We start from the raw sequence: 20356 nt of genomic DNA on the forward strand, positions 1-20356 counted from the left end.
GGCTACTTTTGGATTACAGTTGATTCTGAATCTAAGGTGCAAAATACAATAAAAGGATTTCAAATCCAGAAGGTTTGGAATCCAAGGGGTTCCAAATCCATGCTCCCAAACAAGCCCTAAAGGTAGTGGGGTTCTGGAAAACTTACATTCCCATGATTAGCAACCCTATTAGTTGAAGCTTTGTGGGACCACCATGATGTATGTGTTTCGTCCATTTTCACATCTCATTTTAAGACCATCTCAAAAACAAGGCAAATCTAAGGCTCAAGTGGACCTTGCCGAAGGAATGAGTGGGGATTGAATGCTTGCAGTTGAACACTTATTGTAGACCATAAAAAATTTGGACAACTGATTTTTTATGTTTTCCCATCATCCATATTTAGGTGACTTTATAAATAGGTTGGATGGCAAATAAATATCATGTTGCCTTGGGAAGGATTCAACGATGTGTCACTATCCAAACTACTCATGCAGTAATTTGTTATGTTTTCCCTTCATCCAGATTTATGTGACTTTATGAATAGGTTGGATGGTAAATAAATATCATGGTGGGCCTTAGAAAGGATTCAACAGTCACTACGCCAAAATCACAGATTTGCGACGGACCAAATACGTCGTAAAACCAAATAAACGACGAATTTCATCTGTTGCTGTTTACTAGGTCTTTTTTTTCCCAATGGATAAAAGCCGTCGTTTAATCTGTGACGGATAGCGTCCGTCACAGATTACCGACGGATAAGATTCGTCACAAAAAAATAAAAAATTCGTCGCTCAAATTCTAAATAAACCACCCAAATTATTCGTCTTTAAAAATATTGGCGACGGATAAGGTCCGTCGCTAATATGAGGAGAGCAACAAGCTTCAAATCCGTTACTTTTGGTTACTGTTCAGATATTAGCGATGGATTTGGTCCGTCGCTAAAATAGCCACGATTTTTTAAAAAATAATTCCAGGTATGTTCGTATTTTTTATTTTTTATTTTTAATCTTACACCTGATACTCATTCAAAAAATAATTCACACGATTGTTTAATAATATCATAATCAATCAATGATTAAACATGTGCGTGCATGTTTCATCCATTTAACATTCATCAAGACAATAATCAGCACAATACCAATAAAACAGTAAACAGTAATGTTTTCAGACTATAAATGCACATAAATGTCCATTTTCCATGCTACAAATGTTTATATCAATACAACTTTCCATGCAGCCCCATAGCCTGATATAGCCAAACAGGCAAAACCGTACAACTAATAAGCAACAATTTTTGGAAACATTTTACCTTTGAAATCCTTAAATCTGTTGTGCCAAACTGCACCAACCAAGAACCTATCTCCAATATAATCCTTTCCTGGAGGCTAGTAGTTGTCCAAAAGTCTCCCTAGTAAACAGCGTCAGCTTCAGGTGGAAATCCTTGAGGCATAATGTATCTGTGATAAAATGCCGCTTTGTGATTAATTCAACTTGTAACATGTACCAGATTGAATATCAATCTAAGAATCCAAAATTTTATATCTGATTCCTCTGTGGAAGAGATCTGTTTCATCTAGAAATTCCGTTTCATGCTAATTGCGGACGCCCCTACATTCACTAATTACACAAGCACGTGAGAATCTTACCTGCATTTTAGTAGGGCCCATTGGATTGACAGCCTGTATTTCTCAACCTGCCAACCAAGATTACCAGTTGAGAACTAAGTGCTCGCGGATTCCATACACAATCCTTGGGGTTGAGAATGCTAAAACCTTCACAAAAATCCGATTCTAAGATTCCCAACCCATTTATCACAAAGGAGCAAGATGAACTTTGGCCTGAGTATATGTGCAGTGTACTAGGATTTTTCTCATAGAAGCATAATTTTCCTTGATTAGCAGACCAACATCAGTTTTTAGCCCAGGGCATGTGCAAAGTGTATACTACCCGATGAATGAGCTGGATTTTTGACATGTATGCCATCCAATGGACAGAACAATGGTTCACTCATGTGTGGATGGATCCATTCCTGGACACATTTTGGTCCCCAGAGATCAATCAACATACACGGATTAACCTCGATCATATAAATCATGGAGCGATCCGTGATTTTATTGTTCTTTTGCATACTATGAATTATTTCCTAAATGCAATGCACATGCATTTTACTAATAGCATCTAGTTATGAATATTGGCTAGAGGAAGGCGTAATACTTGCCTTATGAAGCTCAAGTTTTCTACCATTTTCTGTTGTAGAACATTTGCATGAAAGAGTCACTCCATGTTTGTCAAGCACCTACATTAAATAACAAAATCCTTTGAGCATTACAACAGCTATTCAATGGAAACTAGTAACAAAGTAGCCACAGAGGCTAAAATAATACCTTCACATGGTAATGCTCTTTCTCTGATGCATTACCAAATTCAGTCCTTGGGACAACCAGATCTTCAACAGCTTGCATATATTCATCAGGAACATTTGTATAAAATGTCTTCCTCACTTTAGCTTGAGCTGGAGAACAGTCACATTCCCCGGTGTCAATGGCAACCCCAAATCAACCTACATTGACGATGTTATCAGAAAGATGGAAATAAGAAATGAGAGTATCCGTGTCTATTTCCGAACCGAGTTAAGTTGATTTAGGCCGCTTTTGGATGCACAAGTGAATTGAATTCCAAACAAAGATTACTGCCAGTGCCCATAGGTAAGCTGTTAAGAGTCACCAGACAAACCAAAAACAATAAGAAAGGATCCAGCCAAATCAGAATATTCAAGTGTCATTAAAGAGAAAGGAAGTCCCTGCATGGTTATAAAAATCACGCATTACCAACCAAGCATGTGGACAGCAGTAAGTGTGGAAGTTAAAAGAAATGCCAGTTCAAGGATTAAAAATGCCAAGTTTCATTGCTGTTTTGCTTGTAGTTTTATTCTTGTTAGCTTCTTTGTAGTTTTCCTTGGTTTAGTTTCAACATTGTTTACCATTTGTTATGCAGGAAAGGCCTACATGTTTCAATTTGTTCCTAACAGAATAGTGTTATATTGGATGACATAATATCACTGGATGAAGAAACAAAACATCCAGTGTATGCAATGGATGCAATTACATTACAAGGAAGCAGTTATTGAGGAATCAATGGCTTGATTTTGGCTAACAACTATTGTTTATCTGATGTCCATCTTACATAACAATTAGCTATTGGGTGTGCAATTAGCTATTGGGTGTGAATCTCAAGACTGGGCTTCTAAGCTCAGCCTATACCCTGTCCAAAGTGGTTTGGACTCAGCCTCTAAGCTCATTCATTAGCTACAATCTCTCACTTCCTGTCATGGTTACCCAGATTATACCGAATATCAATCATTAGAAAAAATTTCTGAATCCTAGGTAAATTTGGGATTGTCCAAAATACTCCTGTGAATGAAGAAAAGCTCCCCAAGTTGATGGGTGTAAGAAAAATCTTGAGGATCTATAGTCTACGACTGAGATCAATTGGAGGCTCAGAGGAGTTTGAATAATGGCCACAATTGCAAACTAAAAGCTAATATTCAAAAGAAAATTACAAAGAAAAAAATAAATAGTTAGTTTGCAATCTCACTCATTGAATAATGGTCATATCTGATTTGTATAGAAATTTTTTAATTTTTTAATTTTTTTAATTTTTTTTTAAAGAGGCTAAAGAAGTATTATCTGTTATAGCTTATAACTGGCTTCTAAGACAGCCTCCAAAAATCTGGTTTATGAAGCTGTTAGCATGTGAAGATGAGGGGCTCATCTTGCAGTTTCAAGTCCACGTAGAAACTGTGAAGCCTGTCCAGCATGCACTGGAAGAATTCATGAGCATCTTCCTGCCAGTATCTTTGTAAAGAAGAGGATTACAGGTGCGAAATTGGCTTCAAATTAGTTTTAAGAAATAAACTAGCACATACTCCAGCAAAACGAAAAACTGCAAAATTCACTTCATGTTCTTAAACATAACAGATTGTTTAAATCAAGTTATAAGAATGCTTCTTAGATTACAGCTACAAAATTGGCTTCAAATCAGTTTTAAAATAATCATATTTAGTTTAATTGAAGCTTCATAATAGGATTGAAATTCAACTTGCAACAAGTTCTAAAATCACGAGATTGAGTTTAGATAAATTATTGGTACAGGTATAGATTATAGATTATAGAATGCAAACCAAACAAAAGCTCATGATATTTAATGATTAAGCAATCTAATATGGTGTAAATTTCATGATAGATGGTGCAAATAAACACACCTGAGCAGGTGGGCTTTGATGGAACAATCTTTCTGCTAGAAATCATTCTATAATTAGCCACTAGATGTGTTATTGAAATTTACTCATGATTAAATATGGGTTTGAACTTCTGAAAATTTACTAATACATGCAGTTCATACGAATTAACAGAGAGATCCTATGACAGCCCAGCCCAAACCAGTGTTTCCAGACTTGGTAAACTGAGAATACAATCATCATTTCTGAAGACTGGGAGAATGCAGATCTTCGGAAAGTAACAGAGGAACCACTGGCTGATCTGATAAATGTATCAGAGGCTAATGCAACAGGGGATTTACTGGTTATCTTGGCAGAAGAATCGATGGGTAACCTGACCAAGGAACCAAACCTCCTAGAGCATGTAGCAGGAAGCAATGTAAGAGTGGTAAACAATGAGAACTGGATAAGTGTGGAAGATGCTAGGATCCCAATTAGCCATGGAGGTCCTGTTCTAGTTCCTAGCTTGACCCCTACTCCTGCTCCAAAGTCATCAACTGAGGAAGCATTTTTTAAAGAAGTCACAAATGGCATGGTCACCGACCCTTCTGTTACAGCTGATGAAGCTACCAACTGTGAAATACGAATACCCCATCTGAAGAGGCAAAGTTTTTCATTTTTGAGTTCGTTTCCTTAACAAGCGATTTGACTTCCCATGGCGCTCCCTTTAGCACAACTGAACTAGATATGGCAGAGCTTTGTGTTTGTGTGTGTTTGTTTCTTTCAATCTTTCCCACCATTGACAAAACAGATACATCTCTGGTCATTGTCGAAACTATAGTTTTCATCAATATCTACAATATGCAGATGATAATGGCCAGGGTGTTTCATGTTGTAATGCAACATGTGAATACAATAGTGGTCTTGGATCCTGCATCTTTGTTGAAATGAAATGTCTATTTATCATAGATTGTCCAAGCACAGTTTTTAACAGACTATAAAGCTCAGCTATCTTCTTTTCTCAACAAGATTGAAATTGATGTGGGCATTATAAAGCTCAGCTATCTTCTTTTTTAACAGACCCTGTTTTGTCAGTGTTTCTTAACAAAAACTCAGTAGGGCTCTTGCCACACATTTCCAAAAGAGGCATGAACTTTTTTTTTTTTTTTCTATTTGAGGTTTTTACATATATCTAAGCAGGTTGTTCATTAGACTCACTTTTGAATTGCACCGCTCCTAAATTTGACATATTTTGAAGAAAGTTGCTCATAAAAAATTGAATTGGAAAGCATCCAAACAAGTATCAACTCACCAAATTTGGGGATATGACTACAACTTGTTTTTCCAATAGTGCTCCTGCAAATAGTGCCAAAACCTGAAAGATATATTCTTCAACTTAGTCTTGTGATTATATGTGCCGGAGAGTGTCTACCACCAAATTATAAAAGCATGTAATAATTATATAAATAAGAAAATGAAAAATAAAAGAAGTTGACACTTTTTCAGGAATTTCATCTAAAATTTGAAGGCTAGAAAACAACTTCAAATTATCGAAAACGGTTTCCAATCACTAGAAAACAACTTCTACTAAATGGGAAAGTGTTATAGCGGCTGGAATTTAGTTCTTAGCAGCTGGAAATTAATTTCTCCAACAAGTTTTGTATTTCTATGATGCTTGGTACTACAATCAAACCCTGCTATCACCTATATTAGTGGTTAAAGTTTATCGTGGGCCAGTTTAATATTGATGAGATTGAAGAATAGAATCAAAAGAGCCATTTATCCTTACATCACTCTACATCAGCGACAGAGATAGTACAAGCATAGGTCACTTATCTTGCATAAGGACATCTAAATAAAATATGCTAGATGCTATGAGGTTAATTGTTTTTTCATAGAAAAAGATATGGTAAGGCCAAAGAAGCATGAATATACACAACATGTACATCAGCATCCACCACACTGGCATGGATAATTCAACCTAACAGAACTGAATCATACATCATTTATGCCATGCAATTGAATTATTATGTTTTGTATATCAATCATAGAGCCTTGAATAACCATACAATTGTATAAACACCCAATGCGCAAGATAAGAGAGTAAATTCAGAATGTTGCTCATATATATGGCTCTACATCAACCACTTGCTAGTACATATATAATTGTACAACCTATATAGTCCATATGGTTGCATAAAATTGCCTACAATACTGTTATTTTAGGTAGCATACAAGGCCAACTACAAACATTTTTTGGAAAGATGATGATAGGTAGCATGCAGGTTTTTGATGTCGTTAACTGTATCTTGCCTGACAGAAGAATATTGATGACTTGGAAAGAAGAGAAGAAACACTGTGGGGCTCCACAATGAGTTCCCCAATTATTAAACTTTCAAATCCCAAAAGCAGCATATGCATGAAGTTGGCAATTATCATTAGTATAGTTTCTAGGAAGCTTTGTCAAAGAAATGTACTTACCAAAGATCAATTTTTTTTATTTTTTTATTTTTTTACTTTTTATTATTTTTTTTTTTTTTAAAGAGTACTTCAAATATTCTAACAGGCAGACATTGCTTAATTGAGAAAGAAGCAATATTTGTGCTGATCATTCTATAATTAAAAAACAGACATCCCACATCAGCCATCTATTATGGATGACAAACAAACATCCCACATCACCATTATAAAAAAATAAAAATAAAAAAATGCTCTCAGTTGATTGGAGACACTGAACCTTGGTGTTATATGAAAAGTCTATGGAATAATCCGACACATCATGCTTTTGATCCCAATCTCCAAATTAGGGAACTAATAGCCACTCATTTTTTTGAAAAGCACAAAGAAATGCTCTCAGTTTTATTTTTTTATTTTTTAATAAAACAGGGTGTATCCATCTCATCTCTGTCTATTATAGTAACCGTGGAAAGCAAAATCAGTTAACATTGGCATTTGCAGTACCATGAACACTAAATTAATATATATATATATATATATATATATATATATATATATATATATATATATATATATATATATATATATATATATATATATTAGTGGATGGGATTGACTCCAAAATCAGATTGGTGGAGAAATTCTAACCCATCTTTAACCATTGTGTAGAAAGCTCCCTAAGCCTGTGTTCAGATGCAACATTAAATTAAGTTGCAATGATTTGTTCAATAAAGTGGAAATGACCAAGATGTAAATAGCCCTTAGCCTTGATCTTGAGAGACAAGGAACTGAATTCCAGATATGTTACCTTTAAGTTGGACTTGAAAGGAACTCAACAGCGATTTGGGGCCTACCTTTTTTCATTACGAGTACTAGAAAACACCACTAAAATTTCATTATTCTCTTATAATTGAAATGAACATACACATTCCAAATCAATTGTGCATCCAAACGCACCCAAAATAGAATTTACAGTTTATAGCATCACCAACCAAGGGTTACAGTATCATAGGAAACAGGTACTTTATTCCCCATGCATTACCAGTTTCATAAATAAATGATATGGCTGTATCAGCACAACACGGGGCGATACGGACAAAAGAATCTGGTTTTGGTGGTGACCACCATAGCAACAATTTTCAAACCTTGTCACTGATATCACTCCCGAGCCAATGGTTCCCAACATAATCCCAACAAAGGAACTATATGTTAATGCATTGAACAAGGCTTTTTTTTCGAAAAAACCAATTCATTTGGGACCCTACAGATCCATTCTTTTTTTCCTTTTCAAATATCAGCCCTTTGTCTCTCTGTTTTCACTTAGAGAATTCTTTGCAGATGGGCGGGGAAAAAAGAAGAAGAAGAGATTCAAGAAAACACACGACACTTGAGCAAATGCAATTCTCCATGACAAACAACTCGGACCAAATACATTCATCTTATGGAAATAGCATTAGAATTTCCAACAACTAAAAACCCAAAAATCAGATTTTACATTCAAAGCTGAATAAGAACAACCGCATTACCGGTGGTCCTTCCAATAACTAGGGACAGAAAAGAAGCCAAATCTCCGCAGCATTCCTATATCAGGACTTTATTCCTGAAAAGTCAACGCAGAAAACAGATGAAATTACAGAAATGCCATTGAATTCCATCCACAGAGATCAGACTGCAGTAAATGCGATCTGACCATGAGCAGAACTGGAATTCCACGTTGAATCCAAGAAAATGATCAATTAGATAAAAGAAGAGAACGGAAAACGAAAATGGTTGCACACCTACGTCTGCTTGGAGTAGGAAGAAGCGGACAGGACCCGCTTGTTGCGGAACATCATATATCCGACGGGTGCAGCGGACATAGCTCGACCGTAGAGGGAGAGGGAGAGGCATTGAGAGAGAGAGGGAGAGGGAGAGGCGCAGAGAGAGAGAGAGAGAGAGAGAGAGAGGAGAGACGTGGATGAGAGAGGGGTTGGTTAGGGCCGGCACCCTAACCAGTCCTCATTACAAGTTTTTAACGGTGGTGTCACTCTCCCCACTGTTTTCTCTGGTGGGGTCCACCGGAGCTTTGGATGTCACTCATTCTTTGGATCTTACACTAAAATGATCTCTCCAGATGGATGGACGGCGTGGATACAAAACATACATCATGGTGGGCCCACGCCCACAGAACTTGGTGACGTCACTTCAGTAGCAGTCTCCTTACTCAACTTGTCAGTAGCCAATCCGCTCCCCAGAGAGGGGGGGCTGGGTGACATCAGGGGGCTGGGTGACGTTCAGCAAGTTCTGTGGGTCCTATCATGAGGTATGTGTTATATCCAAACCGTCCATCCATATGGCGAGCTCGTCGTAAGGCTTGAGACAAAAAATAAGACGGATCTAACTATCAAGTAGACCACACGATCGAAAGCATGAAACCATTAGTGATTGGATATCCATCATTAAAATCCTCCTAAGGCCCACTGAACTGTTTATTTGACATCCAATCTGTTTATTAGGTCATACAAGCCTAGATGAAGGGGAAAAACAAAAATCATTTTGATCCAAAACTTTTATGGCCCCCAAAATGTTTTTAACGGTTGACACTCATTCAATACTATTTCCCGTAATGTGGTCCATTTCAGATTGGGATACAACTCATTTTTGTTCTGATATTGTAAGATGATATTTAAAAATAGATGAACGGCATGGATGAAACACACACATCATGGTGGGGCCCACAAAGTTTACTTTAGTAAGAGTAATGAGTAACTCACCTAAATGTGGTGGGGAGAGGTTTCCTTAAAACATTCATAATCATATATTGGGCCTGCCTAAATGTGATTCACATATCCAACCTACTCATTATGTGTGTCCCACTTGGATGAGGGGTCAGACTAAGTTTCAGCAGCATCCAAAACTCATGTGGGCCCCACCAAGTGCTTTTATATTTTTTAGGATGTCTTCACATGGTTTTAGATGGCATGACCCACCTAAGTTTCATATACGGATGATTTTTGAGATATCTCATAATCTAAAGGGGACACATTAAATGCACGGTGTTGATGTTCGACACACATTATGATGGGGCCCACAAAACTTATTAACATCAATTCTTAAGTTCTCACAAGGTCAATAAGTTGGGTCATAATTTTGATCAGAATATTTGGCCCATTTTACATGTCTAGTTCATTCACTCTATTTTACTAGTCAATACTCAATTTGACTAGTTACTCGTCCCAATTAAGTTACATGTGAAAAAGATATTGGGCATACAAGATTGATCAATATTTGAGTGAAATTTGATTTAAACATCTGAAGTTATTTACTCTTCAATCTGTACTGATTAGATTGTCCAAAAACGATTAAAGGTTCAATTAGTGGATGTGCCTAGTAATTTAGTAAAAAAAAAAAAAAAATCACAGATAAATTTCAATTTCCATTTAAAATTAACATTTTTTTCAAAATATATATTTTTTTGCTCTTAATTTTTTAATAAAAAACTTTTAACGAAATATCATTTTTATTATAAAATATTTCAAAAAAAATTAAAATCCAAATTCTGAATTTTTATTTTCAAAATCTGAAAAAATTTCTCAAATTTTAATTTTTTTCTCAATGCCGATTTTTTTTTTTCTTTAAAAGCATCATTTTGTTTTCAACTTTTCAATTTTCTTTTTTAAAATTTTATATATATATATATATATATATTCAAAATCTCAATGTTTTTATAAATAACTTTTTCTTTTAATTTCAAATTTTGAACATTTTCAATTATTTTTCAAACATTGTTAAAATTTTTAAACTTCTCAATATTCTTTTTCATGTGATATTACAAATCATTTAAATATTAGTTTTAATTTTTTTTTAAAAAAAAAATCCACTCATTTAATATAAAAACAAAATAATTTTTTTTTGCATTTAATCAATTGTTAAAAAATAATCTTAGATACAAATATGTACAATTAAACTACTGAAATTCTATTAAAAACAATTCTTAGACCATAAAAAGAGCATAATTTTCCACCATATTCTAAAAAAAAAAAAAAATGGAAAAAATTAATGTTTAAGGTAAAAGTCCTTTTACGAGGTTCAATCCCACTATTTCTTGTGGTGTGGTCCACTTGAGCTTTGGATATGCTTCCTTTTTGTTCTTTAGACCTCAAATTATCTATTAACATGGATGAACAGAGTGGATAAAATAAATAAATAACGGTGAACCCCATAGAGTTTACTCAATATGCTAAGGGTAATGAGTAAATCACCTAAAGGGGTTTCCTTAAAACATTCATAATCATATATTGGGCCTGCCTAAATGTGATTCACATATCCAACCCACTCATTATGTGTGTCCCAATTGGATGAGGAGTCAGACCAAGTTTCAGCAGCATCCAAAACTCATGTGGGCCTCACCAAGTGCTTTTTTATTTTTAAGGATGTCTTCACATAGTTTTAGATGGTATGGCCTACTTGAGTTTCGTATACAGATGATTTTCGAGATATCTCAGAACTTAAAGGGAACACATCAAATGCACGATATTGATGTTCGACACATCATGATGGGCCCCACAAAACTTACTAACATCAATTCTTAGGTTCTCATAAGGACAATAAGTTGGGTCACAATTTTGATAGGAATATTTGGCTCATTTTACATGTCTGGTCCATTTACTCTATTTTATTGATCAATACCCTCAATTTGACTAGTTACTCGCCCCGATCAGGCTACATATGAGAAAGATATTGGGCATACAAGATTGGTTAACAATTTGAGTGAAATTTGATTTAAACATTTGAAGTTATTTGCTCTTTAATCTAGACTAGTTAGATTGTCCAAAAACGGTTAAAGGTTCAATTAGTGGATGTGCCTAATAATTTAGTAAAATTTTAAAAAAAAATTCACAGATAAATTTCAATTTCCATTTAAAAATAACATTTTTTTTTTCAAAATGTATATTTTTTCTCCTTTAAAAAAAAAAAAAAAAAAAAACTTTTAACAAAATATCATTTTTATTATAAAATATTTCAAAAAAAATTAAAATGCAAATTCTAAATTTTTATTTTCAAAATCTGAAATTTTTTCTCAAATTTTATTTTTTTCCTCAAAAATTTCAAAATGCCGATTTTTTTTTCTTTAAAAGCATCATTTTGTTTTCAACTTTTCAATTTTCTTTTTTAAATGATAATATATATATATATATATATATATATATATATATATATATATATATATATATATATATATATATATTCAAAATCTCAGTGTTTTTATAAATAACTTTCTTTTAATTTCAAATTTTTAACTTTTTCAATTATTTTTCAAACATTGTTAAATTTTTTAAACTTCTTAATAATCTTTTTCATGTGATATTACAAATCATATAAATATTAGTTTTAAATTTTTTTTAAAAAAATTCCACTCATTTGGTATGAAAACAAAATAAAATTTTCTTTGCATTCAATCAATTGTTAAAAAATAATCTTAGATAACCAATATGTACAATTAAACTACTGAAATTCTATTAAAAAATAATTCTTAGACTACAAAAAAAAACATAATTTTCCATCATATTCTAAAAAAAAAAAAAGGGAAAATGAATGTTCAAGGTGAAAGTCCTTTTATGATGGACCATGATCCGTCGTAAAAGCAACTGAAAACCGTCACTACTTGGTATTTTGGGCGGGAATTTGCAACTGTTTATATGTTGTCGCAGTATCAAAGTTTACGACTGATTTAGTCCGTCGCTAATTTCCAACAGACTTTCTCCGGGACTCCGTTGTGAATCAGATTTTAGCGACGGATTTCGGTCCGTCGCGAAATTCCGTGACGCCTGAACTACGGATTTTCGAGATAGAAGGGATTCGCGACGGACATTTTCCCTTAGCGACGGATTAAATCCGTCGTTAAACCAAGAGATTTTTGTCACGGACAAAGTCCGTCGCAAATATCCGTCGCAAATCGACAATTTTGGCGTAGTGGCTTGCAACATGAATGGAGAGCCTAGGTGTGTGTGTGTGTACATATATATATATATTATCATCGTCGGGCCCACAGAGCCTTTCTTGCGCCAGTACCTACGTTATCTCGAGGGGTCAATACGGAATCCGATTCGGTGATTACAATATGATATGTTAGAAATTGTTTATTTGATAGGAATTTCCGCAGATGGAGGATTCCTTAAAAAATTATCACATCTAAATGATTTAATCCATTAATCATACAAAAATTATTCTAACGGCTCGTGGTCAAAGCAAAAGATCCAAACTATTGGATTGAGAGCTTTTATTTATGTTCTTCGTGTCATGCAAATTAGACGACCTAGATTCAAAGTTGTCTAAATAAAGTCTCATATTGCATTGCAATATACAAATATGTATTTTAGCTAGGGGAGAGCTTTCCTTGCAAAACATTCACCTGACCTTTCTATTCACAAGGAAGCCCTGAATCTCACTCACATGGATTAAATCTACTCATAGGCCTGATTATGGAACTATGAAATGCCATGTTGTTGGGTGTTGTGTTTCAACACCAATTATTTATATATTTGTGTAGAGTTCAAGGGATTAGCTGTTATATGTTCAGGTAACAGCTGAGTTGGGTTACCCTTACCGTGTGGGGCCTACCTTTACACCTTGATAAATTTGTTTCATATCCACATCGTTCATCTGTTTTTCACCTCATTTAAAGATGCCATTACAAAACTTAAGTAGATCCAAATCTTTGGTGGACCATACTACTAGAAAAAGTGGCAAATGACCATTAAAAGCATTTTATAGTCCATAAAAGTTTTGGATCAAGATAATATTTGTATTTTCTCTTCATCTAGTTCTATTTAATCTTATCAATGGGTTGTTCTAAAGTGGTTGTTGAATCGGACTCGCAGCTGGTGGTGAATTTTCTGAAAGGGGGTCTCCCTCCTAGGTTGGAAATGGAATTATTGGCTTACCAAGATTGAGAGGCTTAAGCTCAGAGGTCAGGTTGAGTTTGTCCACATTTTCAGGGAGGGAATGCACCGGCAGATGTCATGGCCCGTACGAGAAGCGACAGTCAATCTCCTTCCTTGGTGATTTGTTTCGCCGACCTCCCAGCCCAAGTTAGAGGGCTCCTCTTCCTTGACAAGGTGGGGCCGGGGGCGATCAAGGAAGTCTCCAGTGGGGACGAGTGGTGACCCGCTAGTTGTCTCCTAGGTATTCAGCCATTCAGCCGAATGCTTGGACTGGGGAGCCCTCCCTCTTGGGTGGGGTTTTGGTTATCCCCGGGTCTATCTTGTTCTTTTCCTGCTTCGATCACGATAGGTGTTCCCCAGGTCTTTTTTTCTCCTGTGGGAGCCTGAATGTAAATTTCTAATGCTATATATGAATTGTAGGAGCATGTTTTGTTTTATTTTTTTTTATTTTTTATTTTTTATTTTTATTTTTTTTAAAAAAAAAAACTCATCAATGGGTTGGATGGCAAATAAACATTATGGATCTGCCAACCGTGGGCCTTGGTAAGTATTTAATGGTGAGTGTTAAATCATTATTGCTTCTTGTGAGGTGGTTCATCTGAGATATGGATATGCATAAAGTTTGGGGTCGTGTCCTATAATGGGATAGAAAAATGGATGAACGGAGTGGATATACAACATATCATCAAGTTGTGCCCAATATTAAGGGTAACACCCACTAAGTTGTTACTCCCATGAGACCTAACCGGCACTCCTCGTTGTTGCTTTTGGAAGAGTGTGTTGGTGGTGGTTGGGGATATGGTTTTAGTGCAAGTTCACCCACATTTTCTTAGCCCTTGGTTATGTGAAAATAAGGTAAAAGGGGAAATTCAAATTTCTTATTATTTATTCTCTTTAATAGACTATTACATGTATACGTGATTTGAGAAGAGGTAGAAGTAATGGTATATATCCAATACAACTATTACAGGAGATGAGAAAGAAGTAGTCATAGAGAAAAAGTGAAAGTAATGAAGATTAATATAATAGTCCTACTCACATTCTTGAACACTCCCCCTCAAGTTGGGGTTCAGATATCGACGATGTCCAACTTGCACAACAAAGTATGAAATCTTAGTTTTTCAATAGCTTTTGTGAAACAATTGGCTAGTTGATCCTCGGTTCATAAAAACAAAGTAAAAATCACCTAGGCTTGAACCTTCTCTCTGACAAAGTGGCAATATATTTCAATATGTTTTATTCATTTGTAAAACATAAGATTCATCACACTGTGAATAACTGCCCGGTTGTCACAATAAATAAATAAAAAAAATAAAAAAAAATCAATGGGATTTCCATGATGAAACCCCATGTCTTTAAGTGGAGCTTTTGTCCAGAAAAGGTCACTTGTGGTTGAAGCCATTGCTTTATATTCTGCCAATACATTCGATCAAGCTACAACTCTTTGCTTTTTTATTTTATTTTATTTTTTACTTTTTTAATTAACTAAGTTACTACCAACAAAGGTATACATATTAGTTACAGACCTTCTATCACGAAGACAACTTGCCCAATTAGCATCGGGGTAGCCGAAAATCTGTAAATTCCCATTGGACTTCATTAGGACTCCTTTTCCAAGAGAACCTTTTAGATATCAGCGAATTTGATTTACAACTTTCATGTGGATGGATGATGGCTTGTTCATAAACTGATTAACTAAAAAAACGGATTGAGAAATTTCTAGACGAGTAATAGTGAAGTATACGCGACGTCCAATTAGTCGTTGATATTGCCTGATATTTTTTTATAGACTTTTCCACTTCTTTAGAAAGCCAAATATTGCAGTTGACTGGTGTATCGACAAGCTTTACAACTAACTTTCTTATCTCTTTGAACATATCTAATATGCATTTCCTTTATGACAAGAAAATTTTCTTTTTTGAAGAAGCCACTTCTATGCCCAAGAAATATTTCAATTTACCAAGATATTTTATGTCGAAATGTGTCATAAGATTGTGCTTCAGCTGCTAAGGATGACTTGATCACCATCACCTGTGATTATAATATTATCAACATATATTAAAATAAATACCCTTTTTAAAGCTTTCTGCTTTACAAACATTGTATAGTTGGCTCCACTTTGTTTATATGCAAAAGCAATTAGGGCTTATCTAAGTTTTTCGAACCAAGCTCGACTGTTTAAGCCCATAAATTGCATTATTTAACTTATATACGATACCGTGATCCCCTTCTCGAGGAGGTCAAGGAGGCAGTTTAACATATACTTCTTCATGATGATATCCATTTAAAAAAGTTTTTTTTTTTTTTTCTAGTGTCATTTTTTTCAAATGCTACTAATTTTTCATGCACAACCTTCTTCTATTCATCTTGTGTTGTGCCTCTACAAAGTTGTTATGTTCGACATGGATAGAAATGGAACTTAAGAAAGCTTCATGTTTCTTATAATGTTTTTCAAGGGATACATATGATAATTCTTTTTCTTTTTTTAAGGCAGCAGGAGCATAAGAGGGAGGTATACTCAACATAGAAGAACCTATTTGAAGGGATGAAGATTGCTGAGAGGAGCTTAAACCTATTGTAGAGGATGGAGATTGAGGAGAGGAGCTTCAAGTCACAGGGTCTATATTAATATATTTGAAAATTCAATTCTTAGATTGAATGGGAGAGGACTCGCTCGAGTCATTCGGTATTTGATCTTCATCTTCTGCTTAGTTTTGTATTATGATATGCTATATGACTCGGGAAGGAGCTGATAACCAATTTTTTTATGTTACTCCCCCTCGTTCAAAACTTCTTAGAGTTTGAAATCTTTAGATTTTGAGAAGTACGGAACAACTTCAACGAACTGTACATCTCTAGTAATATGAAAATTTCTTTTTATTGGATTAAAGTATTTTTATCCTTTTTGGTGCGGTGAATAACTAATGAAGATATACTTTATGTTATTTTTCTAGTTTCTTCCAACTATATTTTGGTAAGTGAACATAGCATACACATCCAAACACATGTAAGTATGAGATGTTATGATTTTTTTCCAATCAAAACTTGAAATAGTCTCTTTTTTTTTTTTTTTTTTTTTTTTCATTTAGAACCACACTTGGTAGTCTATTAATAACATAATTGCTGACATAAACGGGTCCGATCATAAGAAATTTGGGACATTCATTTGAAACATAAACGACCTTGCGACTTCAAGTAAGTGACAATTCTTATGTTCAACCACTCCATTTTATTGTGAAGTGTCCGGAAATCCTATTATGTTCGAGGTAATCGTGAAATATTTTACTCATGTATTATCATCTATTATCAAATCTTAAAATTCTAATCTTGGTATTACATTAAGTAGCAACCATCTTATGAAATTCTTTAAAGGTATTAAATACTTCTCCTTTATATTTTAATATATAAACCCATAATGATCTCATGAAATTATCAATAAAGCTTACAGGGTACTAAAAGTTAAATAAAGAGCCAACCAATGTAGGGCCTCAAATATCTGAATGAATCAAACTAAAAGGTTTGTCACAAAAGTTTTCACTATGCTTAAAAGGTACATTTGTATGTTTAGCAAAATGACAAGTCTCACATTTATTAAATGAAGAAGTAATAAATGAGTACATACTATGTAACACTATCTGATGGATATATATCCAAGACTCCAATGCCAAATTTAATCTTTGTTTATGCTAATTTTATTTATTAATAGAGCTCTTGTATCATGATTCAACAAGTAGAGCCCTTGTGCCTCTTCTCCTCTACAAATCTCCTTCCTTGTGATCAAGTCATGAAAACTATGATATTTTGAACAAAATGTAAAAGAATAATTAAGAGATTTGGTTAATTTACTAACAGATAACAAGTAAAATAGAAATATGGAACCCAAAAAACTTTGGACAAGTAAAAATTGGAAGGCATATTGGTCTTTCCAATTCCATGAACTAGTGTCGATGAGCCTTCGTAGGTGCAACAGTTAAAGGTACCACTGCTGTTTTCCACAAACATACAATTCCCACACAGTAGCACGCGTGATGTTAAATGAGGAGTGGTTTTTCGGGAAGCGGATTTCCTGCAAAAACCTTTACGCGGATTTCCTGCAAAGCCCTCCACGGGAAGTTCCTGCACAAGGTTACTGTGTGGGCCACCATCATATTTGTGTGAAATCTTCCCTATTCATCCATTTCGAGAGCTCATTTTCGGACATTCAACCGAAAATGATGTGGATCCAAAACTGAAGTGAGCCACATAAGAGGAAATAGTGGGGAATCAATGAGAACCATTGAAACATTCTTATGACCATAAAAGCTTACTGTCTGGCTAAATTTTATATTTTTTCACTATATCCCAGTGATAAGAACCTTATAAACGTTTGGATAGCTTATAGACATTAAGGTGGAGCCCAGAACGGTTTCAACGGTAGGTATTTCTTCCTGCAAATTTCCTTCTTGTGTGGCCCACCTGAGCTTTGGATCCACATCATTTCTAGTTGCATGTCCTAAAATTAGCTCTCAAAACAAATGAACAGGGTGCATTTTCCACAAACAAGGTGTTTTCCCCACCCAACATCCTTGCACATGAACCTCTTGCCAAATCTTTTGTAAGAAATCCCCGTCCCAAGAACCTTTCACAGGAAGTTCTTGCACAGAAAACCTAAGCAGGGCCCACCCTGATATTTGCGAGAAATTCACTTCATCCATCTGTTTCATGCTCACTTTAGGACTTGAGACCAAAAGTGAGAAGCATCCAAGACTCAAGTGGGCCGCACTAAAGGAAAAGGTGGTAGGAAAATTCCTATAATTGAAACCACCCTGAGGTCTACAGTGATGTTTACATGCCATCCACGCCATTCATAACTTCATTTCCACTGGGATTAACTTGGGATTAACTGAAAAAAAATAATATTATCTTGATTCAAAACTTTTGTGGCCCTATGAATATTTCAACTGTGTACATTCAATCCTCACATTTTCAGACCATTGGGCTCATTTTTAACGTTAGGTTCTAAAATGATCTCAATTTGACAAAATGGATGGAGGGAGTGGATTTCTCACAAACATCACATTAGGCGCCACCTAGGTTTTTTTTTTTTTTTTTTTTTTCTTTCTTGTGCATGAACTTCCATTGAAAGGCTTTGGACAAGAAATCCATGTCAGACTTTTCGCAAGCCTGGATGTCTCGGAAGGGAAACCGGACTCGGCAGTCTTTGTGCTCAAAACTTCCGTGGAGATGAATGGCTTCCTGTGCATAAGATCCACAGATTAGCTAAGCCACCTATTGTTTGGGCAGGACACGTACCTCACACAAGTCCAAAACGTGGGGTTGAGCATCACCCAATACGAAACTGTGTAAAATCATGTTTAAGACCTCTAATAAAGCTTGTGTGACCCACCTAAGTTTCAGATCTTTGTATTTTTGAAAAGTCCCGTCGTCCCAGTGATTTATATCAAATGAACCACATTGGATATCCCATCCTAACTCTTTTCTATGATAGGAGACTGCTTCTTCAGTAGATCCCTAACTCCGTAACTGCGGGGCCCACTATGATATACATGTATTATATCCAAGCCAGCTCTTTTGAGGGCATGGGCAGAGCCAAATCTCAGGTGAGCCACACCACAGGAAACAGTGGCGATCAAACGACCACCGTTAAGAACTTCCAAAGGCCCACCATAATGTTTATTTTCCATGGGTCTACGGAAGACGCGTCCATAGACACTAGCCGGATGAGTTTTCGATGGGTCTGATTTTAGGATTCGAGGGTAAGCACGAGGTCATGCACCTGATGTTCTTGGTGTATCTCGTTTGTTTGGGATCTAATCTAGATGCGGAATAGGCCCACGGATCTGTCTGTGCATGGGACATGGCGATCAGGGGTCGGATAGCTTACCTAGCTGAGACGCCGCCATGGAAGCCGGATAAGAATACCAGAATACCTGTAGAACTTAGGATCTTCCTCTCCTTCACACCCTTTCTGCAAATCAGTAGATGGGACTCGAATTTCTGCTATGGTGTAGGATTGGGGACCCGGCTCTCTTTTATAGAGTCTGTGGAGAGGGAGTTTGAAACCCATCACAACTCTCTCTCCCATGCTCCACGTTGTAGCATCCAAGTTCAACTCAAACTGCTGTCTGCGTAAGACAGCTATAGCATTCCAGCCCTAGTACGCAGAGCTGCGCAGCGCATCACCTGAAGTGGGGCCCACTGGTTTACTCAATCATCCAATCCAACTGTATAACAATCCAGACCGTTGATCAGTGAGGGCCACTAAATAGAGTTCTTACATTCTCCCACTTGGGCCTCATTGAGCAACGTCAATGATAGTCATTTATATAATAATTTTGTAAACAAGTTTTGATATTTTAAGAAAATATCTAAATGGTTAACCAATGAAAATAGTTGGACAATATGAGTAATGCTATTTAATCTGGTCCATTAAAACAGTCAGTATCGAAACGCGGTAGTCATCACAACATTTAATTTAGGCGAAGTGAGTCTAAGCGCGATCACAAATACTTTCAATCTTAACGACATAGATCACGAACTAGGAAATGTGGTATAAGGATTACACACTTTAGTGTGATAATATGTGACTATCCTTAAGAGGTCCTGAACTTTTTCATGTCTCCAACGAGACACAACTGTAGTTCCACTTATTCAAAATTTGCGCATATATATAAATAAGCAGAAATAAATCTTTATATCAAAATCATCCAAACAAACTGTATAAAACAAGATCTCTAAGTGTCTATGAAAATCAAAGTACGCTCAACTCCCACTAACTGA

At 35.5% G+C, this 20356-nt stretch overlaps 1 long non-coding RNA gene across 2 annotated transcripts; it reads right to left on the reverse strand.

Annotated features, from left to right (window-relative positions):
• Positions 1-1665: 1665 nt before the first annotated feature.
• On the reverse strand, positions 1666-8589 carry LOC131221525 (uncharacterized). 2 transcript variants are annotated; one of them, XR_009159377.1, is made up of 5 exons: positions 8432-8589; positions 8180-8253; positions 5509-5571; positions 2365-2540; positions 1666-2276 (listed from the first exon to the last, which is right to left on the reverse strand). It is a non-coding gene; the product is annotated as an uncharacterized LOC131221525 (long non-coding RNA). The 2 variants fall into 2 exon arrangements; XR_009159378.1 differs by lacking the exon at positions 5509-5571 and having other exon boundaries at positions 8432-8588.
• Between the last annotated feature and the right edge of the window lie 11767 nt (positions 8590-20356).

Source organism: Magnolia sinica, chromosome 12 (assembly GCF_029962835.1).
Source record: "Magnolia sinica isolate HGM2019 chromosome 12, MsV1, whole genome shotgun sequence".
Taxonomy (NCBI): Eukaryota; Viridiplantae; Streptophyta; class Magnoliopsida; order Magnoliales; family Magnoliaceae; genus Magnolia; species Magnolia sinica.